The sequence below is a fragment of the Saccopteryx leptura genome, chromosome 2, assembly GCF_036850995.1.
Source record: "Saccopteryx leptura isolate mSacLep1 chromosome 2, mSacLep1_pri_phased_curated, whole genome shotgun sequence".
In the NCBI taxonomy this organism is placed as follows: domain Eukaryota; kingdom Metazoa; phylum Chordata; class Mammalia; order Chiroptera; family Emballonuridae; genus Saccopteryx; species Saccopteryx leptura.
Genome location: NC_089504.1, coordinates 125,883,721 through 125,908,865, shown reverse-complemented (window position 1 = coordinate 125,908,865; position 25,145 = coordinate 125,883,721). Strand labels below are relative to the sequence as shown.

The 25,145-nt window shown below is 34.1% G+C and overlaps 1 pseudogene; it reads left to right on the top strand.

Moving 5' to 3' along the window:
* The first annotated feature begins 3,847 nt into the window (after positions 1–3,847).
* On the top strand, positions 3,848–24,770 carry LOC136391519 (large ribosomal subunit protein uL6 pseudogene; annotated as a pseudogene).
* The last annotated feature ends 375 nt before the right edge of the window (positions 24,771–25,145 follow it).

Below are 25,145 nucleotides of genomic sequence, written 5' to 3'. Positions count from 1 at the left end.
CTTATGGATGCCCCATATCTTTACAAAGAGTCTTACAGCCAGAGTCCCACTACCTTCCAAATGGTCATCTTGAGCAGAATATTAAATGACTAGGAAACAGCTCTCTCACGTAGCTTATATTTCATCAAGGGAAAACACTCATGCATTCTTTTCCACCACCATCCTGTGAATAAGCCCTGCCCAAATGTTACAGTCCATTTCTGTTTTCTGTATTTTTTCACACATTGAGCTAAAGAGAAGTCCACTCTGTTCTTTTAATTACAAGATAAATGTATCAAGCACTAATATTCAAGCTCTGCTCCCTTGACTTGATTTAAAGAGGTAAGTAAGCACTTCCAGTAACAGTCCCTCTGTGGAAAGTGACAGCTATCAGAGCACAGATATCTCCAAAGAATTGCTCCTCACAGATCTTATCTCAAACCCTATTTATTGGCCCTTTTCTTTGGTATTTTTGGATGTGGATGAAAGATCAAAAATAGTGAAAGCAAATCTCTGTCCTTCCCTTTAGAGATGTGTTTCTTGTCCTGACTTGTAATCCGACATCTGGGATCTCTTCTAATTTGGTGCATCACTCTATGTTTGTAATTCAACATTTTTCTGTACATGTTACACACTGAGGCAAAAGTTAATTAGCACCAAAGAAAGACTTGTATCTTATAAAGCAGAAAAATATCGATGCATGTTCTGAAATGTTTCTCAAAATAGCTCAGCCTCTGAACTTAATATATGAACTTCTCTCATAATAATTTAGGCATCTTAAATCAGTTAAAGCATCTGTTAAAATATGAACATAAAATTATATGCAAATAATAATATACAAAGCGTGACTCACAATATTGTGCATTATTTATTTGGCCTATTATTCATCATCAATTAAAAATGATTAAAAATGGTTAAATAGTTAAAATGGTTACAATCTAGGGAAAAACAGCCTAAATTGGGGCAAAAAAAATCATGAAACATCTAAAGTTGAGAGCAATGTCTCAGTCACTATAGTGACTAAGATAGAAAAAGGCTATCCCCCTAAAAAGCTGGGCACTGACAACTGACAGCATGAGGGCACCCTTACAAGAATGTCAAAAGCAGAGAGAACAATAGAGAAGATGACGAAAACAGTGAATTATACTTAGGCTAATCTGGACTTCTCCAACAAAAGACAAGATTATAACCAAAGTTTTTCTTAGAAAATACTTTTTTTCTCATAAAGTTATTTTTAACATGGACAATTCCTTTATATTTGGGAAATGTTATATTAATTAACAGTATGGCAGAAAGTTAACTATTAGAGTACCCACCAGATATAGATACACAAGAACATAGCAAAAAACAGATAAACTTTGAGCCTTGCCTTAATGGGAAAATTTAACAATTAACCAAACATGTAATACTAAATGATATATTCTCTGGTTATGGTGTGAAAAGCAGGCTAAAAAAACTGCATATACATCTAACAGGAAACTAATCTAACAGGTCAGAAGATGCCTCTGACTCAATCTGGGTAATCTTAGATGAAATGACCACTGAATTTGAAGCTTGTTAGTTTGTCAGCAAAAGAGGTATTGGAAAAGGAAGAACTTCCATGTCAATAGGAATAGCGTTTATAAGTCACTTGAGCATGAAACATTTTTGACTTAACTTCTTCTATTCCTTTTCCTTTCCTCTCATAATCAATTTGCCACAGAGTCCTTTACTCTGACTTTCGAACATTCCTCCCACTTTTTCCATTGCTGTTTCCACCATGTGGGTTAGACTTTCCTTAACTCCTATCTGGACTTATCTCTTGGATTTCTAACTGATCTTCCTGCTCTTCCTTTCTCTGATTTCAATTCACCTCACACACCAAAGTCAAATAACTGAAACTGTGTTAAAAACATAAATGGAACTTGGTCTTAAAGTTTGAATTAGAGTTTGTTATTATTCCAATTCAAAAATTATTGGATGTTTGAGTCATTTTCTAAAATAAAAGAGAAAAATAAATAAAACTTGGTGCCTTGCAAATATAACATAATTTGATGAGAGATAGCTTGATAGACCTAGATAGATGATAGCTAGCTAGATAGACATAAATACAGCACAGAGGACTGTACCATTCAGTAAAATATATATTTGTGGAGAATTGGACAAAAGTCAAAGAAAATAACTGCTGTTTGAAAGGGATTTGATGGGGTTTGGGTAAAAAAAAAAAAAGCAAAACTCTAGACAGAGATAAAATCATGTGAAACCTTACAGAGCCATAAATATCTTCTATATAAAAGTCTTACATACAAGTACTACTGGCAGGATTTCTTCTTGCTCACTAGAAGTCAGTCTTAAGCTCTACTCAGGATTCAACTTATTTGATGAGGCCCACCCACATTATGGAGAGAATCTGCTTTACTCAAAGCCTGCTGATTTACATGGTAGCTTCATCTAAAAGCATCTTCACAGAAACAACCAGAAAAACTTTAGACTAGATATCTGGTGCGATGGCCAAGTCAAGTTGATACATTAAATTAAACATCACACCCATGTTTCCCAAAAATGTTTTTCTCTTTTCTTTGACATGTTTCAAGCCATCCCCCTGCCCAACATTTACTCACCTGAAATCCACTATTTCCTTACTTTTATTTAGAAAAATCCCACCCATTTAGTAAGATGGAGATCATATGCTATTTCATAAAGGTTCCCTTGATTATTACCAGAAGGGATTACTATATCTTTCCATTTTAAAGTATTTAGTAGTTTGTGTCATTCATGTAGTTCTTACCCTAAACAGACTTTTATTATCTGTGTGCATAGAGTTTTATTACTAGATTTTTTACTAAATTTATCATTAGAATGGCCCCAAAGCAATGCAATATCTTCCACTCTTTGATATCTACTCGTATTTCTCATTTCTATTTTCCCAGGTTCCTAACACCGGGACCCTGGGATTCAACTGGGCTTCATCTCTGCTAATGAGAGTAGAATAACTAGAAGGCAATGAGAAGAAGCATTGAAGAACCAAGTATAGGTAGTCTTAATTATAATATTTGAGGCCTTTAAAATTACACAATTATATATGCTTATATTAAAATGTGAGTTAATGAACAATTGAATCATGTGTATAATATTATAAATGGGTTTTAGCAATATTTAAACTTTTTGTTTTACAGAAAGCAATTTTGGCATTCTGGAAGCAAGGAAAGACATACTCCATAACACTGCATCTTTTCTAATGCAAAAATTTTCAAGTTAATCAAAATATGATATATTTGTTTTCTAGACTCCATTAACAAAATGTCAAATAATGAATGGTTTTATATGAGTGCAATTTATGGTCTCATTCTTCTGGATCCCTGGAGTCTGAAATCAATATGTTTGTGTTCTTTCAGAGCCAGAGGGAAGAGTCTGGCCCAGGCCTTCTCTTTGCTTCTGCTCTTACCAGTAATCATTGGCATTTCTTGGTTTGCAGTCATGCAATCCCAGTCTCTGTCTCTGGTCAAGTGGTGTTATTCTTTTCATCTTCTTATATGGACACCAGTGATATTTGATTAAGTTAACCATCTACTCCTATATAGTCTCATCTTAACTATAGCAAGTCGCCAAGTTACAAATACTAAATCTCCAAGTTACAAACATCTGACTTATGTACAACTCATTCTTACGAATGAAGCAGTAATCAACTGCAGGTGGACATCAGTGAAAATAATATTGTAGAGTTAGTTACTCAACTCCCATGGCAAAAACTAACCAATGAAGACCTTATGGAACTACAGCAGCAGAAGGTAGCATTTAGGGAAGAAAACAGAGACTAAGAAACTCCAGAATAATAAAAAAAATTTCAACAAAAGAGTTAGTCAATTCTTTTCATTTAATTGAAGCAGGAATGGCAAAATTGGAGGAGCAAGATCCTAATACAGAGAAGTTTACCAAAGTTTTCTGTACAGTTACTGAAGGCCTGAGATGTCACAGGGTCTCTTATGATGAGAAAGAGAAAAGCTCTGTACAAACCTCCCTGAATGCCTACTTCAAGAAACTGACTGCAGCAGCAGACTCAAACCCTGACTCTAACACCAGTCCCAACCTCTCCCAACAAGTCCATCTTCTTCTGCATCATCCAAGATTGTTTAAGGTTATATTTAAAAATGTTTAGGTATTTATGTACACAGAAAGGTAAAAATAAATACTATGTTAAGATGAACATCTTTCTAAGTTGCATTTAATAGGTAAATGTACCTGTTCCAGTTTACAAACAAATTTAACTTAAGAACAAACCTATAGAACCTATGTTGTTTGTAACCTGGGAACTGCTGGTAATTACATCTTCAAAAATCTTATTTTCAAATAAGATCATAATCTGAGGTACTGGAATTAAGACTTCAATGTGCATTTTCAGGGGACAAAATTCAATCCAAAACAAAGATGATCAACCAAGGATGCTTGCTTTTACATTCGAAAATAACCTAAAACATTAATAGGCCACATTTTAAAATGACAATTTCAATAGACCTGAACATTATTTGATCAAAGTTCAGATCCATTCCTGATGGTAAAACCAAACTAAACAAACAAAAGACCAAAAAGCAACTATTAAAAACTAGGACTTAAAAGATATCAGTATTTGCAAAATATGATTCTGTTAGATTGATTAAAGCAATTAACTAAATAACTGTGAATTCATCATCTTGGACATAAAAAATTACTCAGCTAATATTCTGTAAACTACTTTGATAAATAAAAAATAAACGTTAAGATCCTGTCTTTAAAGAATTGAAAGGATAAGACTGATGTATAATTAAACCTTGAGGAAAATGAAAATGATATATAAATAGATGCTAAATTGCATGGTATAGAATATAACTGTAATAAAAAAAAGCTTAAGCAAGATGATTTCTGAGAGCCTTGATAATCCTTAAATGTTGGGTTCTGGCCATATTTGATAAGATATACATATACATTGGTATATAGATATTTCAAGAAACAGAAAAGACATGTCTAACAAAATAGTAATTTTCTGAATCTATTGTAAAATTAAACTTTTGGGGGGATTCTGTATTTTCATTAAATGTTATGGAAATTCAATCGATTATTACCATCTTTTACACTTTGCAGAATTTATGGTGATATTTATCAGGTTAATGTAATTATTCTCATATAACACTACTTGTAATCATTTAAGCTGGGAAGTATGATCCTTATTTCACAAATGTTGAAAATGAATACCAGGAGTTAAAGTAGTTTGCCTGATCACATCATTTGTGACACAGGGATTTGTTTCCTACAGTAAATGTCAGACATTAGAATGCTCAGGTTGGGGTGGGGGAGAAGTAAAAGTTTGTTTTTAAATAGAAAATATTTTTTTTGGAGAGTAGGCTATATTCACCAGGAAGAAATTTGAGTTTGCATAACCAGAAAAATAATGTTTTATGTTTATCTTTAAGAAAGAAAAAACAGATGATGAGGAAAAATTTGTTTATGTTAAAGATACAAGACACAATAGAGAATAAGTTATCTGAAAAAACTGAGAAGATAGTAACATAAAAGAGAAGAACTCTTTCAATATCTGACCACATCTCTTCCCAGATACTCTAGTCAAAATGAACATTTTTACATGTCTTGCAAATTATAAACTCCCCTGCTGCAGACTCTTTGTACCTGTTTTATTTTCCTTTCTTTCTTCTTTCTTTTGGTTCAATTGCATTCCTAGTCGTAACTGTAGATAGTGCATTTCTATTGTAGAAAATCTAAGCCATGAAAAGGGGAAATCAGGTTGAAAGATGTAATTCTTGCAAATTAAGACTATACTCACAGAAATTGTTTAACAGTAAGAGTCTAATGTTATTGTTTATACATATAACCACTACTGCATGCTGCCTCAAAAAAACAAAGAATCACTGTCCGCAAAAACCTGAATTTCCAGGTTAAAGGGAACTACTGAGTATTCAGCAGAGTCTGAAATTCTATCCTGGAGAAAAAGAGAAAACTGAAAGCTCCAGAGAGAGAAAGTAAAAAATGATGTACAAAGTGTGTGAATGGGAAAGCTATAAGGTTTCTGTTCTGCTAGAAATCAGTGAAATGATGCCTTCAAAATGCTAAAGGAATTTGATTGACAACCTAAAATTTCCTACCCACTCTAGACATCAATTTAATAGGAAACTAAAACAAAGACATTTTCAGATATGGGTTCAATTTTTTAAGAGGTAAAATATGACTTTTGTGAATATATAAAATAAGTCGAAGATTTTATTTCTTTCCATTAAAATTAGTTCTAAGAATTTAAATATATATTTAATAGGAAGGCAAAAATTAATTTCCAATAACAAAAATTGTTAATACCTGTAGAATATGAGGTAACGTTTGAGATCATCTCTTCTGAAAGGCTAAATCAATTGTATCTCTACCTGCTAGATAAAACTTATTTGCATTACTATGAAGAATTTCATTTGAATGACTATTAGTTTTCTACACCTTGACTTATATCCCCTACACAACTAAAAAATAGTTTGGCCAATGAGAAGATTATCAAAGAATTGCACTCCTATAGATTAAGCCATCACTGAAGGATTTTCTAGATAATGAACGGCCAGAACTTCACTGAAAGGACACTCAGCAATCATTTTGTACATTTCCAAGTCTGTGACATTTTTTCCTGGCATGATAGATCTCTCAATTTTAAATTCTTATGCAGTTGGAAAGAAACTGAAATATATTCTTCAACACAATAGGAAGTAACTCCAGAAAAACTAATACGAATTTTCTGGAGGATAGGTAAACCATCCAGACATTGCTTCATTACTGCAGGAGAGAGAAGAAACAAAAAATGAAACTCCATCTTAGCTAAGCATTAATCACAGTAAGTAATTATTCAGAAGGAACAACATAAACAATTTAAAAGTGCAATTACAATATCTATATATGGAATTGCTTTAGGTCATTATTTCTATAATTTGATTGGTGTTAGTACATTTAGAAAAATTTTTTTAAATGTAATATATACATAGAAAACTAAACAAATGAAAAAAATGCAATTACAATGCCAAGAAAAAGAGCACTATTTTATATGAAGATAAAAATAAATGCAGTATAATTCCTGGATTGATAATAAGCCATATTTGTATATCAAAATAAAACAAATACTGTGTACTAATTTAAGGCATGCATAAGACATGACTAAATTGGGTTAATGAGTGGTAGGAAAAGATTCTTGACATAAGACAGCTAAACCATAACCTACAATAACAAGAAATAAATAGGTATTGTCCAAATTTGATAGGTTAGAAAAAAAATTTTTTTAAGAATATTTTTTTTCAATATTATATTTAAATACCTAGAAAAATTGAACGGAACATTTAAAAATTATCTCTGGGAATAAAATCCAGGTTGTGTGAAAATAGAAGAGTGTGCTCTTAATTTTCATTAAAAGTCTTTTAGTTTTATTTAATTTCTCAACAATGAACATTTCACTCTTGACAAAAATAAAAATGAATTTCAAATAAAATGAAGCAAAATGTAACTACATAGTGTGTGGGAGTAGTAGAAACAGGATTAATTGACATAGGTGGGTGATCTTGGGAAATTATTCTTCTTTGAAGTAATATTAGACTTGATTCCTATAGTGAAATTTAGCACTTAATTAATAGCAAATGAGAAAAAAGGCAATTCAGTAGAAAAAATATATATTATGTGAGGTGGTCTCTGCCATTCAAATAGCTAATTTTATTGAGTTATGGATATAACTGAGTTGTGAACATAATTTTGTATTCAATTATCTCTGACATTTCCAGGTTAGGTAAAATTTAAATCTATATATAATGAAATACATAAAAATGTTAAAAATTTAATTCTTTGTATCCTTTCTTCACATATATAACATAAATTTGTCAATGCCTTTCTTTTCTGATGTTCCAGTATTTTACCTTTCTTTGATCAGGAGAGAACAAAAAGAATAAGGAATAAATTACATGTGAATTCCCATAAGGAACTTTCACATTCTTTTATAGAAAGCAAGTCTTTAATTTGTGCAAGCATATATTTTCTTATAAGCAGATGTTGACATTACAAAATAACAAGTAATTGAGCACAGATGGTGTGTTTGGCTTATTAAAAATGCTTAAAAGAGAATTAGCACTTAGCAGAAAGAGAAGATTTCTCTCAGATAAGATTCTTTGGGCTTTAAGTTTTCCAAATCTTTTCTCACTTAATACTTCCTTGCAAAAGGTGTGTGCTAAGCCAGTATAAAATTAATAATATACTAAAGAGTAATAATAGATATAGAAGTGATTTTTTAAAGACAATGCTACCTAGCTTAAGTAATGATAGCTAGTATTAGTAATATGTATGGATTACACTTATATTTTGTATCTTGTGTTTCCAATTTTTATTTTAGTGATATATTACTTTCATTTCTGTTAGTCATTGAATAAATTAAGTTTAAACACGCTGCAGTGATAGCATAGTATTTCTGATAATTGCAGTGAATGAGACTGCATTGACAAATTTCTGTGAGAGTGTCTACATTCTCTTATTAATATTTTCTGTTGAAAGTGTGCCTAACTACTTAATCAAGTTATGAATGATGACAAATGAGGAAGGAAATGGAAAAAAGTACTCTTAATTTTTATCTAGGAGACAGATAATGGTTTTAATTAGCATTTTCTGTAACAAAATATTCTCAACTTTCATTTTTTAAAATATAAAACCAAGACAGCTACACCATGTTCACAGCATTGACTAAAAATGTTAAAAAATTGTATTGGATGTTTCTTTTCTCTTTTTATAAAAGAGGAGAAAGGGCCGACAATATCAAAAACTTCTGGGCTGTGCCCATTTTTTTTATGTTCAAGTGAAAAAGGAATAGAATTATTTTATCCCTAAAAGCATCTCTTTCACCAAAGGTTTTCTGATTGACTTCAAAATTGTAACCACAGGAGTGAATATTATCATTGAAACGGATGAAAAACAGATTCCAGATTTTGAATGAGCATAGCAAATTGAAAGGCAGCTAGTAAAAACAATCAATAGGTCAGTCAGGCTGACAGACAATTTGAATTTCTACTATATTACAGTAAAATGTATATAATATTGCTATGGATGTGGAAAATTTCACATTGTGGAAACATATATTCATAAGAGAGGACAGAAGGAAACATTTAACTTCTTACAATAAAATATTACATGACTTGATGCAGGGAAAATACTCTTGAAATCTTATGTGAAATCTCAGGATACACAGGATTTTGGTAACTTAACAATTCTTAGTAATTCCCATAGAATTTTTTAAATTAAAGACCCTAGAAGAGTTATATATTCTGGTATTCTCCTCTTATGAGAGTATTACCTTTTGGGAAAGGGTGTTATTCATATAAACCTCTTGATTGACGATAGGATAGCATGGAAGATCTAGTTTGAGTGTGGGGACTTTTGATTGTTATTCTTTCTATACATTTCAAATTATCTTTTAACTCTAGAGTAGAGAATTAACTGATTAACTTGACTTATTAAATAGTTATTGAACATATTATTTACAGGGAGAAAGATAGTTTACTCTACACTTCTAGTGTTTTTTTTATATTCAAGTGAAAAAGGAATAAAATTATTTTATCCCTTGTTGGGCAGATGAAATATGTTATGCTCACTTTGTTAAAGATGGTGCTGCCCATGTGGAAGCCAGTCACTCAGGTGATTGCTTGGGATGGGCATGATTATGTTAATATGTTTTGGGGGACGGCTTTCACGCCAAAACGTTTTAAAAGGAAGAGAGATCACGTTGTTCAGGGGAAGAGGGTTTACGTCCTAGGAGGAGAGCAGAGAGGAAAGCAGATAAAGGCCACATGGAGGAGAGAAGCAGCCAAGATGGTGGAGTGCTGAGGGAGAAGACAGTTTGTACAGGGAGAAGGGCATGGGGAGCAGAGGTGAATAAGTCTGGTGAGCTAGGAACCTTTGATTCTAGGAAACTCGGGTAAGTCAGTGACTTTGTGAGCACTGAACGAGTAGGTTTTGGAGCCCAGTGTGTGTTTTTACTTGCCTGCAGGTGTAAACTAGGATTAAAGCTAATAGCCCACCAGTTCTTGGCTCTGCTGTTTCATTACAGTCTGTCAGAATCTAATGCGAACCTGCACAGGCCAGGAGGCTGTGATGGTGGCCGTGGCTACTGGCTTTACATCCCTAAAAGTATCTCTTTCACCAGAGGTTTTCTGTTTAATTAATCTAATAAATTAAATAGGCATGAGATAGATTAACAAGAGAAAATAGCCAAATTTAATTTTACACATATGGGAACTCCACAAACCTCAGTGGTTCAAAGAAAGAAAGTTAAAATCATGTATTTATAAAAATCATGTATTATAAACCCTGAACCTAGGAATGTTGTAAATTGCCCAAAGTTTCATAAGGAAGCAGGGGAATTCATTTGCAGGATGATATGAAGAGCCAATATTTAGTAATTAGATGCTTGCCCTGCCGTATAGATAGGTCATAAAAAGTTATTTCTGATAATAACTCTTATTATGGAAAAGACCTCTAATTAAAATTTTTTAAAAGAGAGGTAATGGTTTCTTTTGAGCAGGATCTTGATTGCCTTGAGATCAAAATAATCTACATGCCAAAGTGGTGATATAAGGTTAAGACCAACCCCTAAGGGATTTATGGCTTAGAACTGGCAGAAGACAAGATCAATCCAATGTGGTGACTAGTTTCACCCTTTCATAACCCCTAGACTCATTATATGCTCATTTTAATAGATTAGCATACTAAACAACACACTCTGACCCACCATAATAGGAAATGAAAAACCCATATAAAAAACACATGACCCAGAAAGTTCTTCTGACAAGTCTATACCTATTCCCCAGAAAAATCTTGTATATCTCCCCCTTATTGAATGCTGTGCCCCTCAATTAAATAAGCTTCAATAAAAGAAGTTAAGTCCCACTAGGGAGGGGCTGCTCTGTCTTCTGCAAAGTAGTTATTCTCTGTCTCACTGCTTTACTAATAAATTCTCTTTTACTTTAAAATATATACTGGCTCATATTTGAATACTTTTCTACACTAAGCCATGAACACACAATGGGTCTCAGATCTTCCATTCCCTGGGCCCCTGGAACACCTGAATTAATGGCACATTATGGGGAGACCTGTTCTGAATTTCTTCAATAGTGAACTAGTTGTGGCAGAATAATCAATAGAAAATTTTCATTCAACAAAGTTTGTGGTCATTATATTACTGGAGAACAGAAATATTTCCATGAACAGAGTCAAATTTTTTTAAAACTCCAAAAAAGATCACAAATAAGATGGAATAAATTCTTAAATTAGAACAGAGGTATCCGCAGCTGAAGTCACCAGAGTTAAGTGAGGGATTTTACCCAAGGTTAGTTTCAGAAAGCTCCAAGTTCAGTATTAACAAATATAAATTGCTGAAATGCAATTATTAAAGTGTTCTTTAATGAACAGTTGTCGTCTTTCTCCTCCTTATGCCATAAAAATTGAAATGCTATTGATGAGGCATAGATGACCGAGCAATGTGGCTCAATCTTTTAGCAGAAGTTCTCAAACATAGTCGCATATAGGGATAAGATTTAGAGAGCCTTTACAACGGACAAATTTTCAGGCTGCACTCCCCAGGTATTCTGATTCAACTGGTCTTTGTAAGACTCAGAAGTCAGTATTTTTAAGAAAAAAAAAAAACTGTATTTTTAGATAGAAGTGTTAATGGCAAAACAGGGCTTAGATGACAGATCTTGGTCCTTGAGTTTTAGTTAAAAAAACATTCAGTCATGACTCATATACTAGCCACTGTTTATTTACAAAGTCACAGAGGTAGAAGTGAGCCATAGAATGGGGGAGCCAGCTGGGCTGTGTGGACTCAGGAAACAAGTTACAGAAGTGAAAGAAGGGCCCTTGGAACTTAGGGAAGAAAAGGGCAAAGAAAGTGTGCCTGGGGAAGGAGAGGGGAAAGGCAGTCTCTCGCAAGCTAGCTTGGGTCCTTCCTTTTAAGGGTTTTTATCTGGAGTTCTCCGGGATGAATCTCTATAGAATATCATCAACTTTCCAGGTGTATCTCCTCAAGGTCTTGGTTTCCACTGATTGTTGGCACCAGGGCGAGGGGGTCATTAGTCATACCATCTGCTCCTGATGTCAGCCATGGCATCACCCAGCTTGGACTCGCTGCTTTTCTGGGCCTGGAACTGAAACACAACCGAGGCTTAGGTGTTACCTAGTTTGAACAAAACTCTGTCTGTGGTCAACATACCTGCGGTGTTGTTTCTAAGATTATTTGATGCTGGTCAGAACCTCATTGTTTTGAGGGCTTAATGCTTAAGAGCGTGGTCAAGCAAAGACTTACACTAGAGTCCTATGAGGCTATTTTCTGGCCCCCTAGTTCCTCCTCTCAGGAGATCTACCATATGACTAGTGACTGACGGGCCAAAGAAGGAAAGGTCAGGGGGTCTAACTCGCTTGACTAGTGATATACTAGAGGAGGTAAGATCATCCTGGGCGCAAAGTCCTACAACCCTTGCTTTTTTGTTTGAGTTTGTTGCTAGGTCACCGGGTTTCTATTCTGCTCCTGTCTGTCTGACTGCCTACTAGATCAACAGTTTTTACAATTTGGCCACTGGTTAATCTCCAGCATCTAGAAACAGTTCCTAACACATAGTAGGAATTCAATAAATGCTTCAGAGAGAATAAATAAATGAATGAAAATTAAACTGACTTTTGGGAAAATATAAATAACTAGAGAGTTGTATATAACTAAAATTCAGTTCGTAGTTCAGAAGAAAAAGTGAGTGAGCTTAGCATTTTACACACAATTGAATTATTAATGAAATGTATAGAAAAGAAAGCATGCTATGAAGTATGCATGCACAAATTACAACCAGAAAAACTACATGTCAATATGAATCAAGGCCATTTTGAAAGGAAAAAGAAATCCAAGAAATAGAGCATAGGTTATAAAAAGTAGCATTTGAGTACAACAGAGACATAGTAAAGACAATCCGATTTAATTAAAAAAGAACTTAGTAACTTTGCTATTAAAAGATTATGTAGGAAATTTTATGAAGATGACATATCCTTTATTTGATCCTTAACATTATTGGTTTGGTATTGAAAATTTGGCCCTGGTTGATTATCTCTGTGGATAGGGTGTAGGTAGGGACTCCCAGGTTTGATTCCCAGTCAGAACACACAGGAGAAGTGACCATTTTCTTTCTCCCCTTTCCTCTTCCCCTTTTCTCCCTCTGCTTCTCTTGCATCCAGTGGCTCGATTGTTTGGAGCATTGACCCTGGGGGTTGAGGATAGCTCAGTGGAGCACATCAGCCTCAGAAGCTAAAAATAGCTCTATTGATTAGAGAGCATTGGACCCAGGATGGATCCTGGTCAGGCAGTGCGGGAGTTTGTCTCACTATCTCCCCTCCTCTCACTTAAAATAAATTATATATATATAGTGGAGATTTTTATAAATAAACTTTAAATGCTGTTTATTCCTTTTGTTTTTTAATTAAATCAAGACATATTTTTAATAAAATTACCAAATAAAATATAATTGCAAATAATTGTGATATAATAAAAGATATATTTGGTCTCTGGCTCTAGTTCTTGCACAGAGCTCCTAAAACCCTTGGAATTTCCTGAGTGATGGGAGTTTGTCTTTAGTTATTCATAAGAAAACCCATTTGATCATCCTTGAGTTCATTCTAATGAGATGACAGGGCAGGGTCTTTCAGTCATCTCAGGGTGGCTTTAGTCACTAGAAAGACCATGTGATCAGAAGGCTGGATATTTCAGCCCCACCTGCCAGCTTCTAAAAAGAGAGATGAAAGGGGCTGAAGATTCAGCTCTATAAAATCCTTTTTTAATTAAATTTATTGGGGTGACATTGGTTAATAAGATTATATAAGTTTCAAGTGTACATTTCTATGATACATGATATATATATTGCATTGTGTGCCTGCCACCCAAGGTCATATCTACTTCTGTCACCATATTTTTCACCACTTTTGCCTTTTATACCCCCCAACACCCTTTCTCTCTGGTAACCACCATAATGTTTTCTGTGTCTATGAGTTTTGGTTTGTTTGTTTTTATGTTTATTCATTTGTTGCTTTCAGTTTTATATCCCCCATATGAATAGAATTACATTGTTCTAAACATTTTCTGTCTGACTCACTTCATTTAGCATGATATGCTCAAGACCCACCCATAGTATTGCAAATGGCAGTTTTCACCTTTTCTTATGGCTGAGTAGATTTCCATTGTATATATGTATTACATCTTTTTTATCCAATCATCTATTGAAGGATGCTTGGGTTGTGTCCATGTCTTGGCCATCATAAATAATGCTGCAATGACTATAGGTGTACATATATCTTTGTGAATAAATGTTTTCAAATTTAGGAGATAGATACTTAGACTAAGGGTTTCTGGGTCAAATGGTAATTTTATTCTTAATTTTTTTGAGAAATCTCCACACTGTTTTCCATAGTGCCTATACTAATTTCTAATTTACATTCTTACCAGCAGTGAATAAGGGTTCCTTTCCCTCCACAACCGCTCCAACACTTATTACTTGTCTTGCTGATAATAGCCATTCCAACAGGTGTGAGGTGGTATCTTATTATAGTTTTGGTTTGCATTTCCCTAATAGCTAGTGAAGTTGAGTACATTTTATATATCTGTTGGCTATTTGTATGTTTTCTTGGAAGAGTGTCTGTTCAGGTTCTCTGCCCACTTTTTTAATTGGATTGTTTAGTTGGTGTTGACTTGTGCGAGTTCTTTATACATGTGGGATATTAACCCTTTGTCGAAGTTGCTATAAGCAAATACCTTCTTTCATTTTGTTGATTGCCTTTTTTTGTTATTGTTGGTTTGTTTTGCTGTGCAGAAACTGTTTAGTTTCATATAGCTCTATTTACTTATTTATTTGTTTTTCACTTCCCTTGCCTTTGAGATAAACTTATAAAATCTTCTCTAAAACCAAGGTCCATAAGTTTAGTACCTGTATTTTCTTTTATGAAATTTATTGTTTCAGGTCTTATATGAACAGTAAGTTTGGCACAGATTCCAAATTGATGAACACGTTCACATGATGGCAGGGTGGTGCACCCCAGCTCCACGGAGAAAGCAGCTCCTGAGCTCAAAACCATTCCGGACCTGGTCTTACAAACCTCTTCAGCTGGTTGTTCATTTGCATCCCTTAGAGTAAGCTGGTAAATGTAATAAAGTGTCTTTCTGAATTATATGAAACATTATAGAAAAATCTCAAACCTTAGGAGGGAATCGTGAGAACCCCAATTTATAGTGAATTTATAGCAGTGCTTCAGTCAGAACTATTGGGGCCAGAACTTGTGACTGACATCTGAAGTGGAAAGAAGTATGTGGGACTGAGCCCTTAAAGTTTGGGGTCTGCACTCACTTAGGTAATTGGTGTCAAAATTGAGTTGAATAGTTGAACACCTAGTTGGTATCAGGAGAAGGAAATAATTGATTGCTGGTTTTGGAACAATAACCTTAAAGACTTTAATGTAAAGAAAATTGCAATAATAAAAGGAGAGTGTAATGTTTCAAAAGGTAAACATAATGGCATTGAATTTTATATTAACATATATTATTAAAAATGATTTATCATAGAATATGGATATAAGTTTAATATTTAAAATAATAAGAAAACTACCATAAGAAAAAAGAATATAAAAATAAGCCAAATTTATGGTGGAAAGGGTAGTAAAAGATAGTGCATTAATTACTCAGCTTTCATGATGGCACCCATAAATATAAAAATGGAAACAATAAATAAACATATAACATTTAAAGTGATATAGGCAACAATCAGTATAACAAAAGCAGGAGCTGTTTTCTGTTAGAATAACCCCTATGAAGTTGGGAAATTAGAGAGAGTATATTGTATTCAACATTCTTATGTTCCATATATAGTTTGCATGTATCACTTTTATAATATATATGTTTAATTTAAAATATCCTCCAAACTGCAAAAGAAAACATCATTATCTATAATAATAATAAAAGAAACTTCTTATTCTTATATTGTACAGTTATGCTTTACAAAATCTACATATTTGAAAATAAAAGACATAGGTGTTTTTTAAATTCTGTTACACTATATATGCAGTATACTTACACCTATTATATATTATAGAACTTTTGTTTACTTATTATTGAAGTAATATGTACATATTTTAGGTTTAAAAATAAGCATTTTGACCTACTCTTTTCAAATATTCTGGGGCAGATAAATTTTATCAAAACCTTTCTTTCAGATTGTGTTCTATCTCATCCACACATATGTTTTCTTTGGATTATACAATTAATTACTTATGGAATACTATGGGGTGTAATGCTATCAACTATTGAATTATTTCTTTTATAATTTATTCCATAGCATTTAAAAAGGTTTTTTAGTTAATGTCTTTAAAAATGCAGTTTTAAGGAAGTTGTACAATGTGTAATTAAATTAATCAAGGACCATCAATGTGGTACAGTGAGTTTCTGAATAAGAGAGATTTAAAATCTACTTAAAACTTATGCTAATTTTGATTTATAATTTATCTCTATCAAATAGAGTAGCTAAAGCACTCACTGTCATGAATAAATGATGAAAAATTTAGGGGAATCGTGTTGGAAAGTATTTTGAAAAACAGTGTGTTCCCATTTATATTTGCACCTACATCCATGCTAGGACTTGTCCTTTTGAAGTTTTTTCTCTGTGTAGGCACCTGCATCCAGAATGAAGTTTTTCCTTCCATGAGCTTTAATAGGCAGTGGGGTACAAGGAACTCACCCCAGTGCAGAGTTATCAGGATGGTCTCACTTGCCTTCAGAAGTTGCTTTTCTACAAAAGAATTGTTTCCAAAACAAACTCTTTAAGAATATGAGAACAATGTGCCTGAAAAAAATATATATATAAGAAAAAAGAAACACAATTTATAAATAAATTAATTATACACATAAATGGTAGGAGTTTACTTAGGTTGTTTGATTATACATTAGTTTAAATCAATGGTAATAGTTCATTAATCTGGGAAGTGTATGTGTTTACCAAACAAAAAAAAATTATTTATTTATTTTTTTTTTTTTTTGAGAGAGAGGCAGGGAGAGAGAGAGACAGGAGCATCCAGCTGCTCCTGTAGTGCCCAGACTGGGGAATCAAATCAGCAACCTCCACGCACTGAGAGGATGCTCCAACCAAACAGACTTAAAATTAAGCCATGGCTTAATTTTTATTGATTTTTAGAAAGACAGAGAGAGAAAGGGAGAGAGAGGGAAGGGGGGAGAGAAGCATTTGTTGTTCCACTCAGTTGTGCATTTTTTGGTTGCTTCTCACGTGTGCTCTGATTGGGGATCAGACCTGCAAACTTGTTGTTTCTGAAAGATGCTTTTAACCAACTGAGCTAACTGGCCAGGGCCTCAAATTTATTTTTAATCTGTAGTTTTCTTACATAAATCACAGAAGTCTTATAAGATCAATTTGCAACTTAATCAATAATCATTTTTCCTTCTATTCAAATTTGCTACTCACTTCCTCATTTCTATTTTTTTTTTTTTTTTGTATTTTTCTGAAGTTGGAAACGGGGAGGCATTCACACAGACTCCTGCATGGGCCCGACCGGGATCCACCCGGCATGCCCACCAGGGGGTGATGCTCTGCCCATCTGGGGCGTTGCTCTGTTGCAACCAGAGCCATTCTAGCACCTGAGGCAGAGGCCACAGAGCCATCCTCAGTGCCCGGGCCAACTTTGCTCCAATGGAACCTTGGCTGCGGGAGGGGAAGAGAGAGACAGAGAGGAAGGAGAGGGGGAGGGGTGGAGAAGCAGATGGGCACCTCTCCTGTGTGTCCTGACCAGAAATCAAACCTGGAATATCCATATACTATCTGTCATATTATACTTACATTTTAGAAAAAGAAACAAAAATGATGAAATTATAAACAGTTCCAAAGATCTTACCAATGACCTTGGTAGATCAAGTATGGCCAAAATGGTGTAATCTAAATGCAGTATTTACAGAGTGGCCCACCACCACATCAGATGCAGACTCCTCTTTTTGAGTTATAGTATGGTAAAATCAAACTTTCTGACCCTGGTTGGAAAATGGTTCAATGGTATAGCTTTGGCCTGGTGTGAAGAAGTCCTGGGTTTGCTTCCCAGGCAGGGTACACGGAAGAAATGACTATCTACTTCTCCACCCTACCTCCTTCCTTCTCTTTCTTTCTCTTTCTCTCTTTTCCCCTTCTGCAGCCATGGTTCAACTGGTTCAAGCGAGTTGGCCCCATGGGCTGAGGATAGCTCCATGGTCACCCCATCTCAGGTGCTAAAAATAGCTCAGTTGCCAAGGAATGGGAGCACTGCCTCAGATGGGCAAAGCATGCCCCAGAGGGGGTTTACCAGGTGAATCCCCATTGGGGCACATGTGGGAGTCTCTCTCTCTGTCTCCCCTGCTATCACTTAATAATAATATAATAATAATAATAATAATAATAATAATAATAATATTTTTTAAATTCAGCTGCTTGTCTTTCACTATAGTGTAGTGTGGATTTCTATACCACATGTCAGTCAATAGACAAAGCCCAGGAGATGGAGAAATAGAATTATACAATTGCAATATTTTTATACTATGTAAAGTAGAAACACTTAAAAGATTAAATATGCATCTAATCGCACATAGATGAAAACATGTTTGTACAAAACTTTTAAACAAATGCTCATAGAATTTTTATCTGAAATAATCACACTTGAAAATCATGAAATGTGCTTCAGCAGCTGAAGCAATAAATACACTATACTATATTCATAAATGAATACTATTCAACAAAACATAATGATTAATACATCAAAATATGGTTGAATCCCCAAATAGTAATACTGATTGAAAGAAACCAACCTTAAAACAATGCATATCATATGAATTTATTTTTATTTCATTAATACAAAATTTAGGCAATGTAAATTAATCAATAGTGACAGAAAGCAAACCATTAGTTGATTGATGATGGGCTGGAGAAATGCTATAGACAGGAAGGGGAGGAAGGAGTTATAGTGGAGCATAAATAAACTTTTGCATGGATGTGAACATGAGCATTATCTTGACTGTGCTAATGGTTTCAGGAATTCAGGAATGTGCAGTAGTTCTCCCCTCTCATCTTCAGTTTTACTTCCTGAGGGTTCAGATACCTACAGTCAACTGCAGTTCAAAAGTATTAAATACAAAATTCCAGAAATAAACAATTTATAAGTTTTCCATCGCGTGCAGTTCTGAGTAGCATAATGAAATTTGGGGTTGTCCCATTGCATCCGACCTAGGACATGAATCAGCCCTTTGTCCAATGTATTGCTGTATACATCACCTGCTCATCACCTGCCATCACGGTTATCATGTCACTGTTGTGGTAGTGCAGTACTTGTGTTCAAGCAAGCTTCATTGGGCCTGACCTGTGGTGGCACCATGGATAAAGCGTTGACCTGGAATGCTGAGGTGGCCAGTTCAAGACCCTGGGCTTGCCTAGTCAAGGCACATATGGGAATTGGGCCTCCTGCTCCTCTCCCCTTCTCTCTTGCTCTCTAAAAATAAATAGATAAATAAAACTCTTTTAAAAAAAAAGTAAGAGTTAGCTTTATCTTACTTAATACTGGCTCCTCCAAAGCACAAGAATAATGATGTTGTCAATTAGTATAGGCCAAAAAGAGGCTTTTAAAATTTTTCCTTTAAGTAACATATCTTTAGATGAATCATGGCCTAATAAAAATAATCATTGTAAATATAAAAGGTGTATTAGAAAAAATCTTTTTTAAAATTCAAACAATAATAAATTCCACTGGAGCAAAAGACAAGTTATTGGTTTTTAATATTTTACTTTCTGTTTATATAACATTTTTATATTTCTGGATATTAAAAAAATTATAAAATGCTATATGCTTAGTTTTATTTTCTTGAAAATAAATATAGAAAATAGGAGTAACACATTTATTTATTAGATTTAATTTTAGCATCCAAAAAATGCTAATTTAGAAAAGACAATTGTATCATGAAGCATTTTATTAAAGATTTTAAAATTTATCAAGTTAGTACAGTACATTTATCTTGTGGTAAATGAAGATTAATTTTATCTTAATGTTTATTTTCAAGAGCACTTAAAATTCTAAATTGTTAAATTACATAAATTACTTTCTTAATAAAAATGAATCACTTTCTCATCACCAATCTGATAAAAGAGCTATTGTTCATCATTGCTGCATGTATTATGATAATGGGACTCTGAAATGCTTGACTGATTAAAGTGGTGCTTTCATCTCTTACAGAATTAAAATAAAATCCAAAAATTTAAGCACCTTCTCAGAAAACTCTAGCTGTTCATATACACTTTTAGAACACCTTTTTATATTTGATAATTTAATTAAGTATAAGTCCCTCAAAACATGATTATGACTAAGAATGATTTAGTAAAAGTATTTTAATAACAGATTAGAAAATTAAATTTATAAACATTACTTCAGCTCTTAGAAATATTTTTAAAAGGCAGGAAATTATCATTGAAATTTTTACTTTTATTTCACTAATATTTCTATTATATAAACATAATCGGTAAGATAGTTTCTGCCAATATCTAATATTTCCATTTATCATGAAGGCAACAAAATATCTTCTTTCTCATTAAGTAATTTCCTACTTCTTTCTTCATTACTCACCTTGAAGTATAAGATGGATAGTATTTCTCGTTTAAGACAGAAAAATGATAGGATTTAGAAATAACATTGGTGGAACCATGTTAATTATAGGGTAAGGGAAAGTCAGAAAGGAATAACCTTGATAATTACATTAACTAACTCATTAACTTATTTCACAATTATATATTTAAAGTTAGATGAATGCTATGCTAGATGAGTATGATACAAAGGTGAAATAATACCTGGGACTTGATTTTATAAAACTTTTCTAACATGCATACAGAATTTCTGTAAAATATGTTTTCTAGCTATAATATATGTATAGATGTACTATCCAGGACTAGATGATTATTCTGTTTCTGCTAAGAAAGAAGAGAAATAGGAGAGTGTCATCCTTGTGCCCTTGTGCTTTGCCTAAAGATAGAAATTTTGATTTATTGTAGATTTAGAGTATACTGCAAATTTCATGAAAACTTAGCAACAATCAAAAGGTAAAAATTATTTAATTAAGATCACACATTTCTTTGCAGGGATGAAATTTTACTCTACTTCTCATGATCCAAGTCTAATAGTTTCCTTTGTCATCCCATAAAAAAATAGACTTAACTGATTACATTACTATGTATACATCACTTATTTCCATATATATATATATATATATATATATATATATATATATATATATTTTTTTTTTTTTTTTTTTTTTTTTTTTTTTTTTTTCATTTTTCTGAAGCTGGAAACAGGGAGAGACAGTCAGACAAACTCCCGCATGCGCCCGACCAGGATCCACCCGGCACGCCCACCAGGGGCGAAGCTCTGCCCACCAGGGGGCGATACTCTGCCCATCCTGGGCGTCACCATGTTGCGACCAGAGCCACTCTAGCGCCTGAGGCAGAGGCCACAGAGCCATCCCCAGCGCCCGGGCCATCTTTGCTCCAATGAAGCCTTGGCTGTGGGAGGGGAAGAGAGAGACAGAGAGGAAGGTGCGGCAGAGGGGTGGAGAAGCAAATGGGCGCTTCTCCTGTGTGCCCTGGCCGGGAATCGAACCCGGATCCTCCGCACGCTAGGCTCCTTATATATTTTAAAGAAAAAGGGGAAAAGTACCTCTTTTGCCCAATGTCATCGTTTGTTTTTTTTTACAGAGGCAGAGAGAGAGAGTCAGAGAGAGAGATAGATAGGGACAGACAGATAGGAACGGAGAGAGATGAGAAGCGTTAATCATCAGTTTTTTGTTGTGACACCTTAGTTGTTCATTGATTGCTTTCTCATATGTGCCTTGACCATGGGCCTTCAGCAGACTGAGTAATCCCTTGCTCAAGCCAGCAACCTTGGGTCCAAGCTGGTGAGATTTGCTCAAACCAGATGAGCCTGCGCTCAAGTTGGCGACCTCGAGGTCTCGAACCTGGGTCCTCCACATCCCAGCCTGATGCACTATCTACTGCACCACCGCCTGGTCAGGTGAAACTACCTCTTTTGTTATGTTCATGCAATCAAAAGTTGATAGATAATTATTTTGATATGGCTTCATAAATATTCTTCTTACTTTTACCTTTTATTTTTTTGCTTGACCTTAAAAAAACCCTCAGGCTATTTGATAATTCTAACAGAAAAGGGCAACTTAGACACAGTATTGTCTCTACAATTAAAACTTTAAATAACAATATTAAAGAATCCTCAATATTATTTGTCACATTTAATATATAGGGTACATAAACTATTTGTAATAAAAATATAATTTCATTAGACTCTAATATAAGCTACTTTTTATAAATAACTTTTATATCTATCTGCTCCTTTATATTGTTTTCTTAAGTTTAAATTTTAAAATTCTTTTGGTACACTTTTCATTTTCTTTACATTGTTATCTTATTTATGTTTAATATTACTATCTATTTCTGACAAAATGAAGCGACATGTTGTGGCCTCTATTAAATTTGTACTACTGTTAAAATAAAAGTGATGACCTAATATGTCTTAATGCTTCTCATATTTGTTCAAAGACTTGAAGGGTGTCTTATTCTTCACGACTTCACCCTGCCCATGGTTCTTCTGTCATTAACATTCAATCCTCATTTTATCATTTCTTTGTTTTAATATATTATGTAAATATCCCTCTGACAGCTGCTTTCGTGTTCTCTGCCACATTTATTTAAATCCCAGAATATTATTTCTTTTTCTTAACAACTTATTCACTTTTCAAACTTATAAATGGTTATTTCTTATTTTTCTGCTTCTATTGAGATGATTATATATATGATTTTTATCTTTTCTTTTGTTAATGTAGTATATCACATTGATTTGTAAATGTTGAAGAATCCTTGCATTTCTAGAATAAATTCCACTTCCTTATACTGTATAACCTTTTCAATATATTGCTGAATTTGGTTTGCTAATATTTCACTGAGGATTTTTGCTTATGCACTTAACAGGGATATTGGTCTGTGGTTTTCTTTTCTTGTGTCTTCCTTGTTTAGTTTTGGTATAGGTAAACTTAGTTTGGAATAGTTAGTTTGGAATAGTTCCCTTCTCTTTTATGTTTTTAAAAAAGGTTGAGAAAGATTTATATTATTTCTTCTTTGAATGTTTGATAAAATTCACCAGTGACATCATCTGATTCTGAATTTTTGTTTGTTGGGAGGATTTTGAATACTGATACCATCTTCTTACCAGTAACTGATCTGTTCAAATATTCTATTTCATCATGATTTAGGCTTGGTAGGTTGTATTTTTCTAGGAATTTATCCATTTCTTCTGGGTTATCCAATTTGCTATCATGTATTGTAACTGTTCATAATAGTCTAATAATCATTTGTATTTTTGTGATAGCAGTTGTAACACCTCTTTCATTTTGCTTTTATTTATTTGAGTCCCCTCTCTTTTTTTCTTGGTGAATCTAGCTAAAAGCTTGTCAAAATTGTTTATCTTTTCAAAGAACCAGCTCTTAGTTTCTTTCATTTTTCTCTATTTTCTTTTTTTTTTTTTTTTTTCCATTTTTCCGAAGCTGGAAATGGGGAGGCAGTCAGACAGACTCCCGCATGCGCCCGACCGGGTTCCACCCGGCATACCCACCAAGGGGCGATGCTCTGCCCCTCCAGGGCATCGCTCTGCTGCATCCAGAGCCATTCTAGCACCTGAGGCAGAGGCCACAGAGCTGTCCTCAGTGCCCGGGCCATCCCTTGCTCCAATGAAGCCTTGGCTGTGGGAGGGGAAGAGAGAGACAGAGAGGAAGGAGAGGGGGAGGGGTGGAGAAGCAGATGGGCGCCTCTCCTGTGTGCCCTGGCCGGGAATCGAACCCCGGACTCCCGCACGCCAGGCCGACGCTCTACCGCTGAGCCAACCGGCCAGGGCCCATTTTTCTCTATTTTCTTGTGTCTCTATTTCACTTATTTCTGCTCTATTCTTTTGTTATTTCCTTCCTTCTTTTAACTTTGGTATTTGACTTCTTTTTTCTAATACCTTGAGGTATAAAGTTAAGTTGTTTGAGACTTTTCTTGTTTCTTGAGGTAGGCATTTACTGATCTGTACTTCCCTTTTAGAACTGCCTTTGCCTTTTTGCTACATCTACTACAAGAATAGAGACTGTTCTCAGCAATCAGACTGTAGACATCCAGGAAACCTTGACATCACTCTGAAGAAGTGCACAGTTACTGTGAAGGGCCCCAGGAGGGACTTCAATCACATTGTGTAGAACTCAGTCTCCTTGGAAAGAAAAGGCTATGGCTGATATATGGTAGGGAAATAAATAAGAACTGGCCACCATTTGCACAATCTGCAATAATGTGCAGAAAATGATCAAGGATGTTACACTGGGCTTCTGTTACAAGATGAGTTTTGTGTACACTCACTTCCCCATCAATGTTGTTATTCAGGAGAATGGTTCTCTTTTTGAAGTCAGAAAAAGTCGTGAATAAAAAATACATCTGAAGGTTTTGGATGAGGTCAGGCATTTCTTGTTCAGCATCTCAAGCCCAGAATGATGAATGATTCTTGGAGGGAACGACATTGAACTTGGATCAAATTTAGCTGCTTTGATTCAACAAGCCACAACAGTTAAAAACAGGGATAGCAAATATTTTTTGGATGGCATCTATGTTTCTGAAAAAGGAACAGTTCAGCAAGCTGATGAATAAAATATAAATTATCCAGCTATAGAAAAAACAAGATGCTAAATCATTCCTGACTGATTTGAAATATATTAAAGATGCAAAAAAAAAAAAAGTTATGTATGGATTTGGGATCTTTTTTTTAACTCATAATTCTTTCTAACTATTTGTCAAGTAAACAGTTAAGTTTTTAGTAAGAAAAAAATACTGCTTTTGCCATATTCCACATCTTTTGTTATGATATATTTCCATTTTAATTTGGCTCAATATATATTTTATCTTTTGATCTTTTTCTTTGACCCACTGATTGTTCAGTAGCATGTGGTTTAATCTCTACATATTTGTAAATCTTTCAGTTTTCTTTGTGTAATTAACTTTTAGTTTCATACTATTGTGGTTGTT